This window comes from Sapajus apella, unplaced genomic scaffold (assembly GCF_009761245.1).
Source record: "Sapajus apella isolate SASKATOON/1434 unplaced genomic scaffold, GSC_monkey_1.0 scaffold102, whole genome shotgun sequence".
Taxonomy (NCBI): domain Eukaryota; kingdom Metazoa; phylum Chordata; class Mammalia; order Primates; family Cebidae; genus Sapajus; species Sapajus apella.
The window spans coordinates 1288324-1293981 of NW_022437042.1; the positions used below are offsets into that span (position 1 = coordinate 1288324).

A 5658-nucleotide genomic window follows, 5' to 3' on the forward strand; every position below is an offset into this window, starting at 1 on the left:
ATATTATCAGGGAGGCCAGAAAGAGCCTCACCATCTGTGAAGAATTCTTCAACCCTGGCTTGATATCTTCTCCTTCCTGTTCTGTTGGGGTGTCAGGAAACTGCCTGAGAATATGCAATCCCTTTAGCCTCCATTTCACTCTCCACTGTCAGTTTTGTCTAGATAAATGGTCTAGTCAGTAGCTTTTTGCCTATTATTTTTTAATAAAATGGATAGAGTTTTGTGTCCTACTCAATAGAGAATCAAAAAAAGAAAAGAAACAGGCAGTTCTTTTTTGTCAGACTTTTAAGACTATTTTCCCTGTGATGTATTTCTAAAGTCATTTGTGTATTGCAGTCATAGTTAGTATGATTTTTTTAGCCTGAGATATAGTCAGTGACTCTCTCAGGATTACATTGTAATGTGCCCCAATAATCAATTATTTTAATGACCCTACTTACAGAGAGATCCCATATTTTACTAAAATTAATATCAACATACACCTGAAAGCCCTCTTAATGGCTTTGAAGAGATCTACAACAGCCTCTGAAACCTGTACAAACACTAAAAAATATTTTTTGTAAGCTTCAGTTGAGATTATCCAAGTCTAAATAATTTATATGTGTTTCTCAGAGTCATACTTTCCTGATATCACTGACTTGAATCAATAGAGTGTCATTTTCCCCCAAGGGCCCATAGGAATCCAAAGCAAAAAGCATTTATCCTCCTGCTACCCTTATGGCAAGGAAGGCACAAGAATGATTATCCCCATTTTACAGTCTGAGAAAATGAGGAACTCAGACGTGAATAATATGCTGTACAGAATGGTGGAGGCAGAGATGTAAGACTTACTGAAAGTAGGCTAGAAGAAACAATACAGAAAACTAATGACCCTGACAGATCTGTGACTCTGAAACAAATTTGGAGACACTATTAATCAAAACCTGACATGAATCCTGTTTGTACTACCCAGACTATTATCATAAAATGCCATGATATCAAAACAAGTCATCTGTATAGGGCCAGGTGCCACATTAAAGATATGCAGTGACTCTTTAGCTGAAATAGAGATTGTTGCTCTAGAAATCTACCTTCATAAGGTATACTACCCCTGTAGGCCTAAAGGATATGGCAGCAATCCATCAGGCTACATGAAAAATAGCAACTAGACAAGAAGGGCTTATCTGAAATGAAAGCAACAACGATTCTGTCTAGAATAGACAAGTAATAAAATCTGGAAGGCAACATTGCTCCAGTGCTACTTTTAATCATGCCTGCAGTCAGCTGAAGATGAAGAGTTAACAAATAATGGTTCAATAATGGAATAATCACTTACATTAAAAAAATCACACCACAGAGAAATAGGAGCGCTTTTACACTGTTGGAGTTTAAATTAGTTCAACCATTGTGGAAGACAGCGTGGCGATTCCTCAAGGATCTAGAACCAAAAGTATCATTTGACCCAGCAATCCCATTTTTGGTATATACCCAAAGGATTATAAATCATTCTACTACAAAGACACTTGCACACGTATGTTTATTGCAGAACTATTCACAATAGCAAAGACTTGGAACCAACCCAAATGGCATCAATGATAGACTGGTTAAAGAAAATATAATGCACATATACCATGGAATACTATGCAGCCATTGAAAAGGATGAGTTCATGTCCTTTGCAGGGACACGGATGAAGCCGGAAACCATCATTCTCAGCAAACTGACACAGGAACAGAAAACCAAATACCGCATGTTCTCACTCATAATTGGGAGTTGAACAATGAGAACACATGGACACAGTGAGGGGAACATCACACGCCAGGGCCTGTCAGGAGGATGGGAGGTTAGGGGAGGGATAGCATTAGAAGAAATACCTAATGTAGATGACAGGTTGATGGTTGCAGCAAACCACCATGGCACATGTATACCTATGTAACAAACCTGCACGTCTGGCACATGTATCCCAGAACTTAAAGTATAATAATTAAAAAAAAAAATCACATCACAGAGTTAGGTACAATCAACTGAACTTAAATACTACTACTCGTGTCTGTTTTCATTTTCATGATAATATGTGTGACACATAACCCCAGATAGCCCTGTGTAATAATAGGCAAGGAGTAGGTCCCCAGAAGATGCCTGGTGAGGTGACCAATGAAGTCAGCTGAAAGATTCTCAGGCAGGTATCAAGAGAAATAGCAGAAAAGATAGAGTGTTAGCTGCATTAGCCACTTTATCATGTTTACTACAGTCCTTTCTGTCTGTGAGGATCTTCATTTCTTTATAGGTAAGTGGTACCATGATGGTAATATAAGCCTATATAATCCCAGTCCAGTGTACGCACTTTGGATCTGTTCTTCACAATTTGTTAGCTGATTGATCTTAGGGAAAATTATTGAAGTTTGCTGAGCCTCCATTTTCCTATTTGCAACAATGGGTGTATAAATAATACTTACACAGAAAAGTGCTATAAGGATTAAATGAAATTAAGCATGTCAACACTTATTAAATACTTAATATTTTCTGTTATTATCGTTATCATAATTGTCAAGATCATCATTCTACTCCAGTTTTCACTGGACTTAAGATTCTTTCTGGATCCATCCAACTTATCCTAGTCCTGCCCTAGCCAGGTAAAAACATATTTTTAGATATTTTATCATATTCATGGATTGGAGGCTACCTCTAGTCAATCAGAAGTTCTACACTTAATCCAAAAGGTAAACAATACCTGATACGGAATAGGACCTAACTCTGTGCTTCTGTAGCTGGTTCCTATTCACAAACTACCTAAACTTCTGGATTTCTTACTGTCTTGACCTCAAAGAATTGATTTTTTCTCTGCCGTCATTCCCATTTGCATGGATAGCAGCCTTTAGCTTACTTTTGACCATGCATAACCCTAGACTCCTTCTCCTTGCCACAGTTTCTTGGTTTCCAAATATTGGCCCACTTTAAACTTCTGCCAATCACTAATATAGGAGACCTCCTGATTTCCAACCTAGACTGAAATTCTTATTTGGGGTTGTCACTCTGATAATTCCTATTATAATGTTGTATCTAGGCAGTCTTATATCACTGAGTCATGATACTGAAAAGGCAACAGAATACAGAATAAGGTTCACCCTAAAGAAGCCAGTTGGTAGCAGCAATTGGAATCGCCACTTTCAGTTTCTGATTGTGCTAGCCAACTCTAGTAATGGTGCCAAATACATGAGCAAAGAACACACGTGGCTGTAACAGCCATACTTACTATGTGTGACTCTTGAGCCATTCATGTTCAACAACCCATGTGGCACCAGTAAGAAGACAAGATTGTAAGTAATTTCACCAGAGAAACACAGTTTACACTAAACATCATGCTAGAAGATTTTTAGTTAGAAATTGCAGTCTCAAATATGCAAAGCAACACTAAATGTAAGCACAAACTAAACCTGGATGTTCCAATGAGGAATTTGTTTACTATGATTAATGAATAAATTGAGAGATGGGGGAGTCCCAAGAAGTATCATGACTCTGACTGTTTTACAACCCAAGAAAAAAAATTAACCTTTCAAAAGTCTGCACATGACAGTTGTTTTTTTTTTGTTTTTTTTTTTTTCATAAAATTACTGGGAAAAGAAACTCAAAACTCAGTCATATTACCTTCTGAACTTATTGGGTATCCACCAAATCAGTTTCTGGAGAATGTGAGTTTTCTAAGCAGTTACATAAATGAGCAAAGATGATGGTGAGAGAGGCAGGAAGAGACATTTAGTGCAAAGTCTATATGGCATGCGCCAATTAAAATGGCTCAAGCAAGTGACAGGATAGAGGGGAAGAAACCACGTCTGCAGACAAAGTGTAATGATTCATGCATAAATGGAGTCAGTTTGAGCCATGTTTGGTTTTTGTCATTCATGTGAGTTTCTTAATGGATAATTTTTAAAAGGCATATATAATTAATTTCTACATTAAAATATAACTTGATATAACAGAATATGATTAATGTTTTATACATATTGTTTCTCCTCCCCAATTTTATGATGTCTCAAACATTGGTCAAGCAAAGCGTTTAATGAGAAAACCCAGGCAGAGAACAGAAAGCTATGCTCCCCTGCAGTGTGATGGTGAGGGTGCCCCTAAGTGGAGATTCGGATCAGCAGGCTGAGAACGAGTGCCCTGAAATGTTTAGAGCATGTTCTAAGGGGTATCCAAAAGAAACTTCAACAATCCTATCCAAAGTATTTCGACTTTTTGCCTCTGCCTAAATATCTCACAATTCAAGACTCATTACCTGTACTGCCCCTCTTGTAAAAGGTATCATGATTATAATTGTTCCTTATTCATCTCCCCTACTAGACTATAAATACCATAAAAATGGAGACCAGGCTTGGGTGTCAAATGATACTGATCAGCAAACGACATTGGATTAAGTCACCATTAAAAATAAAATACTCCCCTCAGTATTTGTTATTTACACATTTAAAGCGATAATCCACCTCAAATTTCTGTTATTTCCACCACAATGTGAACACATTTCTACTGAAAGCAAGTTATGATTGAGGGGCAGGCGTTGCATGGGGGCAAAATGTAACATATTGGTACTAGGCAGGTGAGGCAGAAAACTGATGCCACACATCAAAGTGGTCTATGTGCCCCCAAACAGTGTCTCTAATTCAGCCTCTAGATGAGGAGGGCATAAGAAACTTTAAGGCTCATTACAATGGTAGTCCATGGAAAGGATGGTTAATGCTATGGAAGGGAACCATGATAGAACATCATGTAAGTCTGGAAAGATGACACCACTGGCACTGAAGATCACTGTTATAGAAAAAGCCATGGAAACCATTGAGCCGAAAACAATAAATTCCTTCTGGAGAAAACTTTATCCAGATGTTGTACATGACTTCACAGGATTTATGACAGAGCCAGTCAAGGAAATTATAAAAGAGATTGTGGATATGGCAAAAAAAAATAATAAAAAGATGGTAGAAGCAGGAGTAAAGATTTCAGTACATGGTTCTTGGAAAAATTCAAGATCTAATAAACATTACACCAGAGGAATTAACAGAAGATTACTTGATAGAGATGAGCACTTCCAAATGATGAGGCATAAGACAAACTGCCAGTAGACAATCTGGCAGAAGGTTCCCATTTATTTAAGACTGCTTTTAACTTGACATGGACCCTTTTATAACACAGGTGCTAAAATTAAAGCAAACAATAGAACTGTTAGTGTATAGATACATTTTTAGGAAAACAGCAAAGCAAAAATGTCAGACAGAAATTGTGTTGTAGTTCTGGAAAAGTATACCAAGTGTGTTTGCCTGTCCTGACTCCCCTTCCATCTCCTCCACTTTTGCCTCTGCCACCCCTGAGAACGCAAGACTGACTCCTCCTCTCCCTCCTCCTCTCAGCCTATTCAATTTGAAGATAATGAGGATGAAGACCTTAATGATGATCCATTTCCACTTAATGAACAAACACATTTTTTTCTTCCTTGGAAAAAAAAAAAACTGTGCCACAAAGAACCTGGAGAAAATTGCCATTTTGCTAAGTTAAGTCTGACACCAACAGGCTACTTCAGGTGCCTCAAATATTGCCTCCATGACAGTGTACATTGCCTCACAGAATGACCCCATCTTCCCCTAAACTGAGCATTCTTTCCACTCCATTACCAAATACTGCATTTGCTATCT

The 5658-nt window shown here is 37.8% G+C and overlaps 1 long non-coding RNA gene across 1 annotated transcript; it reads left to right on the plus strand.

The window, feature by feature from the left end:
* Window positions 1–204: 204 nt before the first annotated feature.
* Window positions 205–4925, plus strand: LOC116536560. The gene is made up of 3 exons (XR_004262707.1): window positions 205–217; window positions 3655–3666; window positions 4839–4925. It is a non-coding gene; the product is annotated as an uncharacterized LOC116536560 (long non-coding RNA).
* The last annotated feature ends 733 nt before the right edge of the window (window positions 4926–5658 follow it).